This window comes from Bombina bombina, chromosome 6 (assembly GCF_027579735.1).
Source record: "Bombina bombina isolate aBomBom1 chromosome 6, aBomBom1.pri, whole genome shotgun sequence".
Lineage (NCBI taxonomy): Eukaryota > Metazoa > Chordata > Amphibia > Anura > Bombinatoridae > Bombina > Bombina bombina.
Genome location: NC_069504.1, coordinates 363,533,226 through 363,542,797, shown reverse-complemented (window position 1 = coordinate 363,542,797; position 9,572 = coordinate 363,533,226). Strand labels below are relative to the sequence as shown.

The 9,572-nt window shown below is 38.9% G+C and overlaps 1 protein-coding gene across 2 annotated transcripts in view; it reads left to right on the top strand.

Annotated features, from left to right (window-relative positions):
• The first annotated feature begins 8,107 nt into the window (after positions 1-8,107).
• Positions 8,108-9,572, top strand: part of SNCB (synuclein beta) — an 88,898-nt gene continuing 87,433 nt past the window's right edge. Inside the window, exons 1-2 of one of the 2 annotated variants that reach the window (XM_053719830.1) lie at positions 8,108-8,185; positions 8,277-8,324. The gene's annotated coding sequence lies outside the window, so the exon portion shown is untranslated. Of the gene's footprint in view, positions 8,186-8,276; positions 8,329-9,572 lie in introns of both variants that reach the window. The other variant, XM_053719829.1, reaches the window with a different exon arrangement.

The window sequence follows — 9,572 nt, the reverse complement described above, 5'->3', positions numbered from 1 at the left end:
AGTCACATTTGGAAATACTGATACACACAGGAGGCGCTCTTTTGTTTGCTTTTCTGCAGGGACGTCTGATTATTACCTTTAGGGGTTAAGAAGAGAAGCAGCCCTATCCTGCTGTCATTTGGGGTTAAGATCCCTGCCTGTTTTTCCATTGCTAGACTTCAGGATCCAGTACTTTGTTCTATGGACTGAAATATTTGCACCTGCTTTGTCCTATGTTGGACTGTATTGTATGTGTTTTGGACTGAATTATTTTCCTTTGTTTTAGTTTTTAAAATTTTTCATTTTTATTTACTTTCAATATAGCTTTATCTTTATTTTATACTATTATTATTTTAATAATGTTAATATCGGTTATTTTGTTGTGCCCCTTTTGATTATGCTATTTATGCATTTATAATTTTTCTTTTTTTAGTTTTCTTCTTTTGTTGTTTGTTGTTGTTTTTTTATCTTCATCTTGTGCTCCTGGAGAGCGGTCCTGTCAATCAACAAAGGCCTGTACATGAACGAAGCTCTGAAGAAAGGTTAGTGTAATAGGTACCAGGATTCTACAATCCCAATTTCGAAAATATTGGGAAAATGCAAAAACAAACAAACAAAAAGAGTCATTTGAAAATTCAATTTACCCTGTGCTATATTGAAAACACATTATTAACATATTATTTGATGTTTTACTTTGTGAATTTAATGTATTTTTTAAAATATACACTCATTTTAAATCTGATAACTGCAACACATTTCAAAAAAGTTGACTATCAGTGTGTAACATCACCTTTTCTTTTATTAACACTTAGTAAGCGTTTGGGCACTGAAGACACCAGTTGGTTAAATATAGCAAGCAGAATTTTCCCCCATTCATCCATTATGCATGTCTGCACAGGACCTTCGTTGCCTTATTTTGTGCTTCATAATGCACCACAGATTCTCTATCAGAGACAGCTCAGGACTGCAGGCAGGCCATGCTAGCACCCACACTCTCTGCTTACGCAACCATGCACTTGTAATCCGGGCAGAATGTGGTTTGGCGTCCTGCTGGAAAATGCAGGGATGTCCCTGGAAAAGACGACATCTGGATGGCAGCATATCTAGCTCCAAAATGTATACATATCTTTCTGCTTTAATGGTGCCCTCACAGATGTGCAAGTTACCCATGCCATGGGCACTGACATACACCCATACCATGACCAGAGGCTGATAACAACTTGGATGGTCCTTTTCCTCTTTGGCCCAGAGAACACAACAGCTGTTTTCTCCAAAAACTAGCCCTATCCTGCTGTCATTTGGGGTTAAGATCCCTGCCTGTTTTTCCATTGCTAGACTTCAGGATCCAGTACTTTGTTCTATGGACTGAAATATTTGCACCTGCTTTGTCCTATGTTGGACTGTATTGTATGTGTTTTGGACTGAATTATTTTCCTTTGTTTTAGTTTTTAAAAATTTTCATTTTTATTTACTTTCAATATAGCTTTATCTTTATTTTATACTATTATTATTTTAATAATGTTACTATCGGTTATTTTGTTGGGCCCCTTTTGATTATGCTATTTATGCATTTATAATTTTTCTTTTTTTAGTTTTCTTCTTTTGTTGTTTGTTGTTGTTTTTTTATCTTCATCTTGTGCTCCTGGAGAGCGGTCCTGTCAATCAACAAAGGCCTGTACATGAACGAAGCTCTGAAGAAAGGTTAGTGTAATAGGTACCAGGATTCTACAATCCCAATTTCGAAAATATTGGGAAAATGCAAAAACAAACAAACAAAAAGAGTCATTTGAAAATTCAATTTACCCTGTGCTATATTGAAAACACATTATTAACATATTATTTGATGTTTTACTTTGTGAATTTAATGTATTTTTTAAAATATACACTCATTTTAAATCTGATAACTGCAACACATTTCAAAAAAGTTGACTATTTATCAGTGTGTAACATCACCTTTTCTTTTATTAACACTTAGTAAGCGTTTGGGCACTGAAGACACCAGTTGGTTAAATATAGCAAGCAGAATTTTCCCCCATTCATCCATTATGCATGTCTGCACAGGACCTTCGTTGCCTTATTTTGTGCTTCATAATGCACCACAAATTCTCTATCAGAGACAGCTCAGGACTGCAGGCAGGCCATGCTAGCACCCACACTCTCTGCTTACGCAACCATGCACTTGTAATCCGGGCAGAATGTGGTTTGGCGTCCTGCTGGAAAATGCAGGGATGTCCCTGGAAAAGACGACATCTGGATGGCAGCATATCTAGCTCCAAAATGTATACATATCTTTCTGCTTTAATGGTGCCCTCACAGATGTGCAAGTTACCCATGCCATGGGCACTGACATACACCCATACCATGACCTGAGGCTGATAACAACTTGGATGGTCCTTTTCCTCTTTGGCCCAGAGAACACAACAGCTGTTTTCTCCAAAAACTATTTAAAATGTTGACTCGTCGGACCACAAAACACGATTCCACTGTGCTACTGTCCATCTCTGATGAGACTGAGCCCAGAGAAGATGGTGGCACTTCTGGACAGTGCTGATGTATGACTTCTGCTTTGCATAGTAAAGCCTTAACTTGCATCTGTGAATGCAGCAGCGATTGGTGTTGACTGACAAAGGTTTACCAAAGTATTGCTGAGCCCATGTCAGGATATCCATTACAGACCCATGACGGTTTTTGAGACAGTGACATCTGAGGAATTGGAGATCACGCACATTCAGAAGTGGTTATCTGCCTTGCCCTTTATGCACCGAGATTTGACCGGATTCCTTGAATCTTTTAATTATAGTGTACACTGTAGAAGGTGAAATGCCCAAAATCCTACAGCTTTGTCTTTGGGGAATATTGTTCTTAAAGTTTTGGATTGTTCACTGACTCATCTGTTGGCAGATTAGCGAGCATTGAGCCCTCCTTGCTCTTGAAGGATTAGGCCTTTTTTTTTGGAGGCTCCTTATATACTATGATTACACGATTGCTTCACCTGTTTCACATCACCTTCTTGTTTCAACTTGTCACATTGCTATTAGTTCTAAATTGCCCCTGTCACAACTTGTTTGGAATGTGTTGCAGTCATCAGATTTGAAATGAGTGTATATTTTCAAAAATGCAATAAATTCACAAAGTAAAACATCAAATAATGTGTTAATAATGTGTTTTCAATATAGTACAGGGTGAATTGAATTTTTTTTTGCATTTTCCATACTGTCCCCACTTTTTTGGAATTGCGGTTGTAGTAGAATGAGGAGTATTGGTAGCGGCCATGCCTAGAGGGTCTCCTCTCTTATCCTCTAAGCGCTGGCTTTTTTAGAACCACAATGAAAACACAAGCATAATCTCCTTCTTTGTCTTTCAGAGGATTTAAAGGTGGAGAGATCCATAGGTTCTTCTTCTTGAACAGCAGTAGGAGATGCAGTAGGGGAAGAAGAGGATCTGTAAGCCAATATACTAGTAGCACGACCAGAAAAGGTTCTATGAGTTCCTCTCAGCTTGGCGCTCTTGATAACAATAGTCCAAATTGATACAGAGCGTAATAAAGTAATCAAGGGAGGAAAATTACGATAAATGATTTCCTCCTTAATGTGATCATGTAGACCCCTCTGAAAAGCTGCCTTGAGAGCACTGACATTTCAACTAGTCTCATGTGCCAGGGTGCAGATATTGTACCACTGGTCGGTTATTCTGGTGAATATCCAGGAGAGAGAATTCAGCAGCAGAAGTGCGACCAGGGGGTTCCAAATACAGAAGTTAGTTCGGAAATTAAGGAGTCTGCATCACTCAATAGCTAAACATTCTGCTCCATTAAAGGTGACACCGAGACTAGAGCTTTGTCCTTAAGCAAGGAAATAATAAAAGTGACCTTTGCTTGAGGAGATTGAAAGGTATGAAGGTCATTGTGGAAATGCAGCCTGCACTGATTGCAAAAGCCCCTGCAATCAGTGGTACCATCGTACTTATCAGGCAGAGGAAGCCGGGGTATAGCGGTAGGTGCAGAAGAGGAAGGCGTAGCACCTGTGGAAGTATCAGGGGAAGCAGGTTTGCTTGCAACTAGTGAGGAAACCATAGCGGTAATAGTCTCCAATTAGGAATCCAGATTTTGAAGATGTGTGACATGGGCTCCCAGCATTTGTTTCTGAAGGGAGATGGCTCTTGTTACCTCATTTGGATCCATTGCCCAAGTACAATGTAATGTTTGTGGGATATTTCCTTATCAGACCAATCCTTGCCAGTAGTCTTCTTATCCCAGCATCAAGTGGAAAGATAAGAAAAAATCCAAGAACTAAATTTAACGGATTGAAGGAATAAGGTAGGACAGGAACAGCAAACACACTGAGCAACAAAGGATTAATAAGGAGAAGGTCACAGAGCCGAGCAGGGCTCAGAAGCAAGCAAGCTGAGAAACACATATGGTTAAGCAAAGGAATGGTCACATGACAGAGCAGGGTTTAGTAACAGGTAGGCAGTCCAATCTTTCTGAGTATCCAAGGTTAAACAAAGAAATAGTCACAAGGCAGAGCAGGATTCAGTAACAGGCAGACAGTCCAATCGTTCTGAGTATCCAAGGGTTAAGCAAAGGAATGGTCACAAGGCAGAGCAGGGTTCAGTAACAGGCAGGCAATCCAATCTTTCTGAGTATGAAAGGATTAAACAAAGGAATGGTCACAAGGCAGAGCAGGGTTCAGTCATAAAACAAGGAAGGGGGAGTAGCGCTAAGGATAGCAATAGGGTATCTACTATGGAATATATAGTTTGGGTAATACCTATTGACTAGTATAGGTGGACCTCTAATGTGGATACTTAATGTATTAAGTATCTCTTGATAAAGGCTTTTGAAGCTGAAACGTGTAGATGTACCCTGATTGGTTCACTTTTTGAATCTCCCGGTCAAACTCTCCCAGCTGACTGAACTGCGAGTTAAGAGGAAGTACTCAGCACTACTCCAGAAACAGGCTCAAAATGGAGCCACTGAGTGACTTCATTCACTTGTACAGAGACTCACTCCAAGATACAGCAACAGATGTCTGTGTGATCACACAGCTATATGAGCTGACAGACTGACACACAGGACATTGAATCACTTAAAAACCACTTACCCAGTGGTGATAAGGTATTTTAATATCACAATTGACCACTTTCGGAATAATATTTTCATCACTTAATGAAGACTATGCTATGTATATACACTACCATTGGAGAATATAATTATCTACCACCACTAACTTCGTACCTTATATCCTTGGGAATTAAAACGGATAAGCAGCACTTAGACACTTTTTTTTCTTTTTTCTTTTTCTTATTTTGCTGGCTAATATTTTTCTCGCCTCATTGTTTTTAGATTTTTCAGATTTTTTAGATCTTTTACCACTTGGTCCATCATAGACTATTATAGTTTCTGATTTTTATATATTTTATTTGTAGAGGATCCAGATCCTTATTATTGTTTTTACTGTGATATAGAATTGTTCCGAATAAACCCATTTTCTAACTTGCACTCAGTTGTTATATATGATATTGTACCCTCAACTTTATTATATTTATTATTTAATACATTAAGTATCCACATTTGAGGTCCGCCTATACTAGTCAATAGGTATTACCCAAACTATATATTCCATAGTAGATACCCTATTGCTATCCTTAGCGCTGCTCCCCCCCCCCTCCTCCTTGTTTTATATTTCTACATTAACTCTTAGGGAGATTAAGGTGTTTTTTTGGGGAGTCATAGCCATATTAGGGATATAGTGTGAGGCAGAATTTGCTTTTCTTTTTCCCTAGAGAAGGGTTCAGTAACAGAGAGGCAGTCCAATGTTTTTGAGTATCAAAGGGTTAAGCAAAGGAATGGTCACAAGGCAGAGCAGGGTTCAATAACAGGCAGGCAGTCCAATAAAGCACACTGGCAAGTAGCAAAAATAGCACCCAGTACACCAAGGAAAACCTATACTTGGGCACAAAAGAAATGAAAGGAGGTACTTACATAGGCACAGATTTGCGCCAAGAAGGATGCACAGGTCAGTTAAGAGTGACACTCACTGTACTTGCGACGAACCAACAAAAACCACAGGCGGCCATGGCAACGGGCAGAGGAGCGGAGGCGGCAGAATCGGGGCCGAGGCGGTAGGAAAAATACAACTCCCTGATGTTTTTCCCATATGCTAAAGCTCAGGGCAGCATGGTGATCACCTAAAATTTTGAATTATTCCCTCTTTGAAAGGAGGAGTCCATAACCCTAAAATTAAATCAGAGGGGGAGACAGAGGCTCTCTAATAATTTCTTTCTCCACCACTTGAAATTAACTGTTTTTTAGTGTTGCAGATGTTCACCGTTTTTATCTGTGATCAGCTTTATCCAATGGGAGCAAGTGACCCCTCATTTGAAAAAGCAATTATTCCCTTTCAAATAAGGTGTCCCTTGCCCTTTTAGGCGGAAGAAAAGGGCTCTTTAAGACCACCTCCCTCTAAGGGAATAAACCACTTTTAATAATGTTGCAGACTATTGCATTTTATAATCCCCTGCATCTTACAGCTGGCTTCTCATGTCTCTGAGTGGTATGAGGGTGAGATATGGGCTTTCAGCCCCCCCCCCCACACCCACACCCCCACACAGTTTCAGTAACGAGGAACAACAGGGAATTGCTTTGTTCACTCTATGTCACCATACACATATGTCTCTTAAATACTACAGTGTCCTTTCCTAGAGTGATCCTCAGAATGCAACTCAAAAAGGGGCCCCCTAAGAGGATGACCAAGTGTCATTGTTCACCACTAGTCAATAAAAGATTTAAAAAATAAAATAAGCTTATTGTTGTACAAGTTTAAAATCAGGAGGCTATAAGGGAATCAATACAGATGCTATCTGATGTGTTTTGTGTGAACACAGCCTACTTCCTCATACACAGCTGCCACTGTGTGGGCAGCCATTATTTTAAAGGCTGTCAGTCAATAGTATCTAATTAGTCAATTATAAGTCTTGATTAAACAAACCAATGCAGCTGCTAAATCTTACAAGCACACCCTGCAATAAACAATAGTTTCGGCTCTTTTAGTTACAACACATAGGGCCAGATTACAAGTGGGGCGCTAATTAGCTTAGAAATAAGCTTGTTGCGCTTGTATTATGAGTTGAAAGTAAACTGTTTTCACTTGCATGCTAACCCAACAAGCTCAAAAAGCGAACTTACAATATTTCCTGTGCATACACGTATTTCCCATAAGGTTCAACGTAGAAAAAAAGTGGGGGAAAAACCTAACACCCTATAGCTCGAAAACCCGATCGAATATTCTCATGTGCGCTAACCCAACATGAAAATATGAATATTTCAAATTCCAATGTTCCTACATAGCAGAATATGTTCTATTGATTCATCAATACATATTTCTACATATATCTGATGGTATTTTGGTAAAATATATATCTATACCTATAAAAATCCTTATCGCTCGCATATATATGTATATAGATATAAATATATATATATATATAATCTATCATCTATATGTATACATGGGCAATATTATGGTGGGGGTTATTATGTACATTTCAAGATGACTAATGCTTATTTTGAAAATATTTTATTCTTTTGTTTTATTTTTCAATCTCAGCCCTAATTCTATATTACCCAAAGGCAGCAATTGGAAATCATTAATATACACAACACTCACATCTATTTATATATTGCCAATAATAAGATGTTCTGGTGTGTTAATGGAATTCTGTATTGTGTTTGTGAATGATGACCCTAAAAAGGGTTCATACAACCGGCTGACGTCTCACTTCCCTCATCATCTGGGAAGAAAAGGTCACAGAGCGTCCTAGCATGAAGGAGAAAGGGTCAGGTAAGGGAGTTGCAAGGAGGGACTTTGCCTTCCCATTTAACACATGCGGTTATAGGCTGATAGCTATAGGCTGGTCGTCACTGTCTGTCAGCATCAGGGGCAGGATGGGAAGAGAGAGGCTGTGTGCTGTGCCTGTGATTACTGTTCCTGGCTGCTTATAGGATCTCCTGCCACAAGGGGGTACACAGCACTCACGCAAACACTAAGCACTCCTAAGCATCATAGCTGCATCTGAGAGAAGGGGGCGGGTATAACACTGACACCCAGCAGCATCCCATGGCTCTGTAGCACTGACACTGCCTACACACAGACCCTCTCATCACAGCCAGAGTAGAGGGACACCTTCACCTCTGAACCCGGCTAAGGTAGGAGAGCAGCTGCTTATTGGGGAACTACATTTCATCTGCTCCATTTGTCTGACAATCACGTCTTCATATGTATTTTCTTCATTGCCAGTTTATTTCGGACAAGACTCGTTAGCGGTACAGGAGAGTGTCTGATTCTGTGAGTACGTTTCGTTTATTTAATTATTTCTTCTTTTTTGTTCTTGATCGTATTATTATTATTTTTATTATTTTGTAACTGAAACGTTTAATACTTAAATCAAACCTTCTCATCCCATGACACAGAATATAAAGGACGGGAGGGAGGGTACATCTGTCACAGTAGCAAATGTATTGGCTCTCTTCAGCTGCATCAGAGTAAATAGCAGATTTCTGATCCCCTCGTTGTGCATTGTTATTCTGGGGTGTCTCTTGATCCAACCATATCTTGTACAAGCACATGATAGGGGAGAGTGAATACACTTAAATAGTTATAGTACCCTTCCTGCTATCTCTGGTATTATAAAATGGCCAGGCTCTCACTCACATATAACGTCTCTATATTCCCCTCATGAATGTGCAGTGCTTGTTTAAAGGTGTGCGATGGGTTACGTGAATCTGTCCTATACCTCTCCCCCTATCCCTCCCCACTCATTTCGCAAATTCGCAATGGAGACAAAAAAAAAAACTGCTTCAAGGACATGGGGCTGGCTACATGGTTCCCGTTAAGAAAAAAAATATAATAAAACATCTGTCTAACAGATATTTATGTGTCTGTATGTGTATGTATGTGTGTGTATGTGTATATATATATATATATATATATATATATATATATATATATATATATATATATATATACACATACATACACACACATACACTCACACACATGTTAAAAAAGAACATATGTATGACCCAGAAATGTATGATGTTGCATCTACTACTGCTCAAAATTGTCTATATTACACTAATAATAATATTGACATCACCACAAGACAAATATATATATATATATATATATATACACACACACACCCATATAAAAATTTACTAAATTGCCACATATTAGTGCATCAGGTAGTATGCAGCTTAGGAAGAAACATAGATATGTATCATAGTAAACGCCTAATTATTTTTTTGAAACATAAAGTAAAATATATTGATACCATATGATGCCTTCATAGTGTAAAATAATTATATCATGATATTAAACCTATAAGTCTTTTACTGGTGGACTTTAATGTGAAATCATATACATGGTGCTTGAATCTTATCTGTGATATTTTATAGCATTCCTATCTGGTTTGCTCCGCCCTTTTTCTTTAGTGTAGGGAATGTGCTAATCTGATCTGAGCGCGGGTAGCATCCTATCTGAAAAGCAGGTCAGAATGAGCTGCAGGGGCTGCAGCCCTGCGCTGTCTCTCTA